An 11,111-nucleotide genomic window follows, 5' to 3' on the forward strand; every position below is an offset into this window, starting at 1 on the left:
ATTCAAATTTGAAGTCAGGAAGCTAGTGACTAATTGAAGCTTAAAGTAAGATTAAAAATCAAACAAAAGGCAAAGCGAAGTTTCAGAAAAATGGTTGACTGCAAAAACAGGCCGATTACAAAGATCTAAAAGTTAAAACTTTAAAGCTGAAAATTAATACGTAAATACTTTTTCTAATACAAGTTTATTCACAAGAAATGCTAAAGTGTTAAAGATGCTACAAACATGACACAACAAAGCCACAAAGAATTTCCAAAGACAACAACTTAAAATGAAGAAGCAAATGCGTTGTGTTGAATGAGACAAGACAAGATAAGAGGAAACTCTTGAAAGCACAAGTGGTTAAATGGCCTAAGAAGTTTACTCCTACCAGAAAATGCAGATTTATAGTATGTTTGCGAAGTAGCGGGTATTGCATAGAACACTCACTATGTGAGACGAGGGGGTAATTTGTGAGTTTGTAACGGCAACATTGTTGATGACTCAAGTGAAATAATTATAACTTTTATGCAGAAAACCTTCTTTAGCTCAGTCCCATGTTCTTCGTGTTGCTATTGTTGTCGTTTTGTCGACAAATGCGGAAGTGCAGTAGCACATGTACTGGCGGAATGTCGCACATATGACATTATGACTTTTATGAGTAAAACATGCACCTGCACACGGCAACAAATAATCATAATGCGAATAAATATTTTCCTATATATATTCTCCAACTGCATTTTCTGAAGTTGTACTATTGGAATTAGAATAACTATTTTTAGCTTACGAGTAATGTATTTTACATTCGAAGCTTCTGTAGAATTACTCTACAACTTTAGCTGTGTTGGTATAATATTTTTGTGTGTCAATATACATACGAGTGTGTAGTTTGAATATAAGTGATTTTAATGAAACCCGCAAGGCCGAATTCCTTTGGTATGTACTTCCTTCAAATTTTATGTTGCACAGACACTATTTCGTTACTTGTTGCCACAAGAGAGCACTACATTACCTTTGGCCATACTTAAGCTTAATGTTCTGTATGTTTAACCGCTTAAGTGTCCATAATTTAGCAAATTTTATTACCCGCCATAAAACCATGAACATACAAGTACGTATGTGAGACAGCAAGAGATATGTTTTTAGTACTTTCAACAATAGTATTTAAGTATGGGCTAAGAAAGCTATAAAATCCTTTCAGTCTTCACCATTGCTGCATATCCGTGAAGGGAAAAATTTAAGGTTTGCAGCTCAATTGAGAGTTTTGAAATTATGTACTTCCTTCCTCAAATGTATTTGTATATATTTGCAATACATATGCTTGAGGAAGGGCCATCGTCAAGTACGTACGCTTTTGAACAAAATGATAATTGAAAACTTCAAACGGTCATTCGACCTTGGCTTTGGAGTCATATAATTAATAATATTTAATTAGGCCGTCGTGAATGACATTAAATATTTTGTAAGATAATTTTATTTCCTCTTTCGTCTTGAAATTTGTCTTTTAATTGTTTGTAGTTAGTTAAACATAACATTACTTTCTTCAGTTGATGCATTTTTAAGCAGCCTGTCCATAAATGAACAAAAATAAGGCAGCTCAGCCTCTGCTGTTGAGAGCAAACATCAATTTCTAACGACAGATCGGAATGTGTATGTATTGTAAAGAGAATATATGTGAACAGCCTTCGCTGTATTTCATTGAAAAGTTTCTTTTCATAGTTTAAACGAGTATACCATTAGAAGTTTAAGGTTCCTTAACTGAAGTGGCTGGCCATGCATTATGGAATTGACGGTTCGAGTTATAAATGGATGAAAAATACTAAATTTGAATATATATTATTTAAGTACAAGTTTGCGTATATCGTTGCGATTCTGAAATAAGAGAGCATTGAGCAGTAAGACGACTGTAAACATACTTTTGTCTTACGAAATGCCCTTTTTCAGTTTACTTTGTTTCTAGTCAGAGATTGCTTCGTTTTTTAATAAGAGCCCATGCCGTCGTATAATAAATAAATATGCTCGCACACACTTTTACCGTTTTTGTAAAGAAAGTGTAGATGAGTGCAAAAGCGGTACAAGTGTGTGCGAAAAAAGTTCCTAATTTCTTTGTTGATACTAAACTTTAAGAATTGTTGAAACAATTGCAATGCCAGCAAAATGAATTATGTTCTGTTCGATGTGTGTATATGTACTTGTTTAGCCAATAAACACGTTTATACACACATATTGTATTAGATTTACCACTATCCTTGTCTATGTTCTCTTAAACATCCTTGTGTATGTCCTCACACCAGTTCAGATTTCGCTATTAACTAATGTGGTTACATCGAAGTTACTTTGTGGTTCTGAATGGGACTCCTGTGCCATTAGTTTTGTGTGTAGCGTTATTTACGCTAGCCTTCATCCAGCACCTTGTTATTTTAGTTCTTTTATACATGCTTCTGATAAATGGGAACATATGCAGTAATTTATTCGTCGGTGCTTTAAAAGGTAACTTTGTCAACACGCGAAACCTTAAATTTGCAAAGTAATTATAAAATTTTAGGTAATTAGTATCGCCATTTGAAGCAATAACGTGTGTCAGTGGCTCAGGAGAATATACCTGACTTCCTCTTTCCTGACTTCCAATATCAAAATTAGCAGTTTTCGATCGCCAACAGTAAAATCCGATTTAATTACTTCCGTTGCTTTGTCATGTTTTCCTTATTATTATGAAAAAATCACTAGTGTCATTGAGTGAGTTTGCCTCCGGAAATTTATGGCGCCAAACCCCATTCGTATACCAAATTCTTGCTATTCACACCCTCCAAATGAATATTCACGCAAACTCGGAAAAGTTCGCGTTGCTAAAAATAACAAAACTTCGCTCTACTTACTTGACTTGGCTTCAATACTTAAATGACATCAAATGCCTGGTTATTGCTGAATTTGCCACCATTCTAGTACTTACTTATTTGAGGTGTGTCTGCATATATACATATATTTTTATTGAGCCGCATATACTACTCTTCCGGTATTTGCCTGCAGGCACCACACTTGAACACGATGCACGGCAAGACCGCGATCAATGAACCAATACGGCACTAATGTTGGAAATACCGAAATCAATTGAATGCAAGGAATTATGTACCGTGCCTCCACAACACATACATACATTCAATCATGCTAAGAATATTGGTTTAAAAATAACTCCCCTTTTGGTTGCCTTCCAATACCTCAGAAGTGAATGTACGAGAGGATTTAAGGCCTTATATGCTGACTTACATAACACTCCATAGGAAAATTACAAAAACCAGGTGACTGTTGAAAATGGTATTAGTTTCTGAGACAAAAGCTTGCTTCGGTAATCCCACTACTTAGCTGGACTTTTCGCGCTCCACATTAAGCCTTCGTTTATTCTGTTACTTCATAGCCGTAGTGGCTGAAGTTCATAAAAGCAGAAGTGAATAAAACTGACAAATAATTCTGTTTCTCTGTCTTCGGAGATATATATTTGGTTTCGATTTAACTGCTTTACGGCTATTGGATATTAAACTCATTGGAAAAACAAACTTACTGGCAGAAGGTGATGTTCTTTTCAATCAAGGTAAGGTTATAATTTAGTTAAATGGTTGCTTCTTTTTTATAGATACAAATGTAAAAATTTTTTTAATTCAATTATCACAACTTCATGAAATTTTAAATACATTTTTTATTTATTATATAAATTAAAAGGTATTCTTAATAAAAGTTTAAGTCATTTGTTATCGTATTGCCCTTTAACTAGTTTAAATTTGATGTTTCTCTGATCAGTTCGACTATATTTTTACCAAGGAGTGCTGTTGATTGATTATCTGGTAAATGTTTGACAATCTGTTAACTATTTCAATTCGCTCAATCGACTTCTAACTCGCCTTCTACATAGCGAAACTACGTTCTTAGAGGAACGAATTATGTGATTTTTTTTTAAATATTTGCATTTATTTCTTTATTTATTGGTTAGTCTAAATATTTATTGGTTAGTCTAAATATTTTAACTTTTTAAATCCGAATGAATAAAGTACATGATATTTTCTTAACATTCAACAATTGCTTTCCACACATTGGAAATACACATCTCTCGCCTAGAGTCCAGCAGAGTGAAGTCACCATTTATTATACGTTTAAAAATTGAACGCTCAAATTTCACAAAGGCAAACACGAAAAGGTTTTGCACATCGCGCTTACTTTTTATGCCAAATTAATGTTTTATCAATTGTAAAACAAGCGATTCTTTTCTGCCGGAAACAATTTATCATCTTTGGTTTAATACTTGAGGATACGGATGAAATAAATAATGTTCCTGGAGTTAACTAGCCACTGTGGGAGCAGGCGACTTGAATGTGGTTATTTTTTTATTTAAGTTATACCATAAATTACTTGACCTATCAAAGTAGACCATAAAACTTCGTTTAGTTTTGCCAGATGGATGAGTACGTGAAACCAACCCGCCTGCCAAGAAAGTGTGCAGACACTGCGTTATGGAATAAGTGGGCCTTCTGTCAAGAGCAAGATAAGAAATTATGCCACTTGAATGACTATCATTTGTCTAAAATGTGTTGAACTGTTGGTGGGTGTTAAGAGTTTACTTATTTTTTAGTCTATATGAACATAGCATTGTAGAGATATTGGGAGTTAGAAAACACACAAACACAACAAAAGTATTAATAATCAGCAAGGGACATAGCGTTATTCAAATTTATTACTATTGAATATTTTTTTATAATTATCTTGTCTCTTTAAGCGTTTATGATTTTGTGTTCATCATATGAGAATATTATAATGATACTTCAAAATATTCCGAGAGTTTTGTATACTGACAAATGACTGCCGTGCTTGATCACAAGCCTCATCTTTTTCAAGAAGATTTGCACTGCAGCAATGAGACCACATGAATTGTGAAAACATATTGCAAATATTTATTTTAAACATTTTAAGTATTTGCCATTTGTAACAAAACTTGAATTGAAATGACTAAAAGTGAAAGATGCTAGAATCAAAGTGCTCATTTCTGCTAGGCAATGAGAGTGAAAACTAAAATGTTGGCGAAAAAATGGTAAATAATAAAAACTGTGGAAAACATAAGTGTTACAACAATGTTGCAGCAATGTTGCAAGTGTGCGAAATTTATGCAAAATGCGATTTGCGGTGATTTATGTTCGCTTCAAGTTGCAATATGGATCCCCGCTGTCTGCTAATCTGCAGTGCCCTTCCTTCTCGCTCAAATCCAACTATTACTCTTACTCAGCGGGGGCGTGTAACATTGTATAGCATTTAAGTGCAGCGGTTGTCCAAAAACAAAAGGTCAACCTCAAAGCTTCTACTGTTTGAGAGACATATCATATGACATTAATACGGGGGTTTGCTGGAGTTGATAGAGTTGCTACATGGTTTTGTCACAGAGGGTGAAAGATGTGAAATAAAACTAAAAACCTTGTGAGTTCTTGCTTCCAGTTGATTTTCTTCTGCATGCGAAGACAGCTACAAGTAGTGCTTTTTTAAGTCAATTTCTGCGTAATATTTACTGATACTTCCTCCCCTTTGTGCTTTTCACAAACCCTTTTCTTTCTACTTTTGACGATTGCCTGAATTTACAACACATATGGATCTTTTCATTTCTCCTTATTTTCCTTATTTATGACATTTGTCTATTCAAGTTTAGTATTTGAATTAAGCTAATAGTAAACCAAAGTAATCGAAAACTATAAGAAGCCATTAAATATGAATAAACGAAAGGCCACATAACTGACACATATTAATAATTTATTATCTTCAAATATTGAGTTTCGAGAACAAAGGTATTGAGAAAAGACTACTCTAATTAAGTTTTGCCAAATAACAGTGAACAATCAAAGATCTGTGAACACAATTTCGAGAAAAACGTCTTTAAAGACGCTTAGTTTAGCTAGCCTCAAGCGCACAAGTTCTCGAGACTGTATCTCCGCAATTATTACTCGAATCAACTTGAAAATTTATGAAAATATTCTAGAATTGTTGTTAATTTTAATAAAACAATAAAAAAATCGATTTTTTGAAACCCGTAAACCCATGTAACCCCTTATTGCAGCTCTCTTTGCCTATAATGAGACCGTTGTGGCTACCACGGCCAAGCCACTCCAATGTAACGGGAAAGGAAATAATCCACCGAAATTACAAAATTATTTCCAAATGCTATATAAGTGACAGCGAAGTGCACCAATCGTTGCATCAGAGATAATGCGAATTATGGCATTGGAATAGTAAGTGCGACAATTGTCAGCAACAATAATAAAACAAGCATCGGGAGAAGTGTTAAGGATAACCCGAAAAATTCAGATGCCACAAAAGTAGAAATATGCTACAAAAGGCGGCAATTTGTGAGCTGTCAACCGTTACGCGGGCCACAGAAGCATTGGCATAGAAATGAGAAAAAGCACAAAAATAGCTTTGTCGATGATTGAAACAATGCCACATAAGCACCAACATCTTATCCATGCACAAATACTTCCTTTCTTGATCCCCCTTTCTCCGTTTACTTTTTCTGAAATTTTATTATCGCCCCTTGTTGGTGGTTAATCTTAAGAAAACTACTTTTTTTCCTTGTAGAATGAAATAAGATTTAATTTAGATTTTAATTTATGTTCGAAAGTTGCAACATCAGCAAGTATTAATGGTATTGAAAGTTGCAACATGTGGCTATATATGTACATATGTGTGGTGTGTCTGTTCGCTGGGACTGCTTATGTTGCATGATTTTTGGGCCCATTTCACTTTTTCCCTTTAGTGACCATGAAAATCAGCTTGTTGCTGGATATCTTTTTAAAATTCTGTTGAGCAGTTTTGTGCAATGACCTTTTTTCAATTGAGTGCTTAAAGCTAACAAATTTAACAGGTTGAAAGCCAAGCTCTGTGAATGACAGCTCGACCTGTGAAGCAGAATTTGATGAGCCTGTCGCTGTCGCCCTGAGCTAACTTTGTTGTGGTTGTAAGGGCTGATGGTGCACAAATTTCGCATTTCGTACACCCGTTTGCAAAACTAACCAGTAATAATAGCAACAAAACTGGTCACATGCCATGATATTAAATAGCATTTGAGGAATACTTAAAAGATGTAAAAGTTTTGCAGGAGATTGAAAGAAAAAGTGCGTTTCGAATTTGAAATTTTATTAAACATTTTGAGTAACTTCAGCTGCTTAGAATAAGGCGGATTTATAGAAAAACAAATGATTGTTTATAGTCTACCAATCAGCCCCAATTAGGCTGGAATGTGTTTTTACCTATTTTCAAATTTAACATCTCAAACATATTTCTACTATAAACTTGGTACGGACATATTTAATAACTTATTTTAATGTTACTATGCCTTCTCTTTTGCTCGACGTAACTGACTTTTACAATTAGCGGATGTCTAATCTATGTCAGAAAGTGTAAGAAATTATGTCGGCTTATTGTGACTTCTCATCAAGGCACTACGGCAGATCATTTAACTCTCTATTGGCTCAATAATAAAGGGACTCGAATCTGTGTGTTTAAAAGAATTTTCATCAAATAAGATGAAACCAAAACCCCAGTCACTAAGAAATACTTGTATCCCTGCACTAAATCCAACACATAAATATTGAGCGCACATTGTCATACATTGTAATACTTTGCCCGACTACATACGTCAATAAGGCAGCAAAATTATTCTGCTTCACATTGAGTCCATCAAAACCCACATCCCATTACAAATATGAACATTTCCGTATTAATGTTGTTCGCTCTCGTACTCACATAAAATGAACGAATAAACACATATCATACAACCTCATTTGCTGCACGTCCACATATGCATTGGAAAATGTCAAGGACGTAAGAAAGTATTTGTTTTAGGCAAAAATATCTGAACATATACTGAACGGAGGGAGCAACTTGTTTAAAGTGGATAGGAAGTGAATTGAGACTTAGCAGGCGCTACTGCCGCTGGCTTAGATTTTGAGATTGGATTTCGGATGGAGGCACTGGGGCTCTGAGCGTCTGGGGGCACAATTGATACAGTATATATGTACATTTGTATGTGTTTCGATGAACTTGCGTCTTTCGTCATTGTTGTTGTTTAGTGGTTCGCATTTCTGTTCGCCCGGCTTACTTTCTTTTTTTTTTCTTTTAAAAATTTTGTACTTATTTTTGTACTGGAGACATACCGTTTTGGGTGCGCCAAAAATTGATGGTATGTGATTGTATATGTGTTTATTTTCAAGTCACTGCCAATGGCGTTTTCATGTTCATGTCGTTGATTTATTTTTTCCGCTGTTCTAATTGCAATCGTTGTGCTTGTTTTGTTGCTGTTGCATATCACCGCTCACGAGCCGCTTGTGGCCTCAATGCAGAGGCTGTGTCGCTTGTAGTTTGTTGTTTTCGCTCCTCTTTCATTTCCAGTGACATTATAAATAATGTTATCCATCCTTGTTGTTGTTTTTCTTTCTATTTCATTGCACTGAGTTCTCTATTTCCTCAAACTATTTAATTTTTGAATTTAAAGTGATAATTTCACTTTTACAGAAATATTTTAAAAGAACGAAATATTTTGATTCTGTTACTAAGTATAATTGAAATTTAACACCTTTCTCGTAACGACTAAACCCATTAATCAATCACTCACCAGACATGAGACCATGCTGTGAGCAAAAAACCGCATGAATTAACCTTTTATAGCATTGATGAATGGTTTCCCATAAGAAAGAGATTTTAGATCAGTGTTCTCATTATTTATACGCACATGTTCCACAGAGTTTGAATATATAAATAAAGTAACCTATTTTAAAGAACCTTAATAATTTATTTAAAGCCCAAGCTCGTTATAAAATTCATTATTATAAGAGGAGAGGAGAGCGATCAATCATTGTTTTACCCTTGTCACCTTTACATGCCGAAAATAGTATTTCTTGAAAGTCGAAATAAATAAAAATAATGCTGTTACAGTCAGGATTTCCATTTGTTGGGTGGAATTGTGAATTTCTGTACCTGAAAAGCTCATATGTTTGCATACGCATCATTAATGTCGCGCTTTGATAACCCACTCGTGTGCGAACTACAAAAATCTACGCTTAATTAACTCGGAAATTGTCCGAGCTCTGTTTGCTATGTGGGAATGGCGGCATGTGCGAAGTGCCTATGTCAAATTTCGCACATTTTAATGAGATTATTCCATCAACATCCAAAACGCGTCACTTTTGCGTGATTTTTAAATATTTATGTGATATAACACGTATAGTAGTTCAGACTGTTTTAAAATTTCGCATATTTCTGACATTAAAATAATTTTAAATCTCATACATACACACTTTTGGTTCGCGTTTGTGGTCCGAAGTGCGGAAATTGTAAAACATTCCGTTACCAAATTAGCAATGTCAGGAAAAGATTATTGAAATAAAAGTTAAGTGGTGAAATTGTTAAATGTTAGAGTAAGCTACCTGGGATATTTGAAAATTAGTGACTACTGCAGAAAATTGTAAAAGCCATAATATTCAAGAGTGCACAATTCTAAAATAAGATTACAATATGTAATATATGAAGTCTTTAGAAAGGAACATAATTTTAAACAGTTTTAACAAGATATTTAAAAAATAAGTGAAATACTTTTATATATTTTTACGGAGAATAAAGTCTTTGAAATATCAAGAAAACATAAAACAGCTTTATTTATTAACATTATGTCATTCCAAAAAAGTATGAGACAGAAAAAAAATTATCTTCAAATTTAAAAATCTCCCACTTTGCTCATCCTGGAGCTGTTTATTTACGGATCTTTATGTTATACGCCCAACATTCAAAGCAGACTCCTCAGGGTACCTTTAATTATTTTTTTCGCTCTTTTTGCTCGAATATGAAAAGAAAACAAGCATTTATGTACAAATCACTGCACATACTCTACCTCATACCTTCACATACTTACAGACATATACACACAATACAAAAACTAAATGAATGATTGTACCGTTAACTGTCATTCGCATTATTTCAACTATGAAAATACCACGCAGCAAGGGGCTGGTAAAAACCTAATCACGGAGCTTGCCTTTATTACGTTCCTTTCCATTCCATTAACATTAATATTCTGATTTTTTATTTGCTCTTAAAGACAAATTGTGAAAGCAACTGCAGCCCAAGATCCTTAAACTTACCACCACTTACCACTTCTTCTCCTTCCAGTCAAGAAGATATGTGGACAGCACTCCCTCACATAAAATATATCGAATTGGATATTCGCAAAACATTTTGTGGCTTTCGCTTGTTAAAAATTTGGAAAGTTTTGGTCGGTCAAGTGAAAGAAAGCAAAAGAAATTGTCTATTAGCACGCAAATATTACGAAATAAGTATTAATAATTAGTTGACTCGAACTGAACACATTGTTGAGATTTGATTGCATCAAATATTTACACAATTTAAATAACTAATTGGTCATTTAACGGGTGACGAGATTCATAAACTATTATACTAAATAAATAGTTTTGGATATACACATACTGTTGTGGCTCTCCAGCAGATTTATATATGACCAACGAAATGACAATGAAATGTTGCCATTAATTTTGAGGATGATGTTTTAGACTGGAGGAAATAGTTCTTATTCAGAGTTATAAATGCATTCTCTAAATGCTCGATGAGTAGTTGAAACTAATACAAATGCTTATTAAGAAACAGTTTTAAAAATAACCTGAAAAGTTCTTTGACTTATCCTTTGACAAACTTTTGTTTAGTAGCCTTTTCTAAATTGTATTATATGTAGTATAATGGTTGACACAAATTATTACTCTTTCTTAACAAATCGAAAGCTTTATTAAATTGGGCTTTTTCATATATTAAAATCTTGATTGAAAGTAAATGATTTTAAATTTCAAAAACTTCGGAAGTCCATTTTGCCTAATAAGCAAGTTGTCATTCCACCCACCTTGGCGTATGAGTAACTTCTTGAGACAGATCAGAGGAAGACTTACACATAAGAACGAACACAGGCAAATTTATATTTACAATTTAATCGCCCTTTAAAGTGTGTTTTGAATTTTACTACTGACGCAATAGAGACACGTCCATCAAAAGTGATCAGATGAAAGCATTTCGTCAAAAGCCGGTCAGATTGCGGCTGAGCATTGAAA

Source organism: Bactrocera dorsalis, chromosome 4, assembly GCF_023373825.1.
Source record: "Bactrocera dorsalis isolate Fly_Bdor chromosome 4, ASM2337382v1, whole genome shotgun sequence".
NCBI classification, from domain to species: domain Eukaryota; kingdom Metazoa; phylum Arthropoda; class Insecta; order Diptera; family Tephritidae; genus Bactrocera; species Bactrocera dorsalis.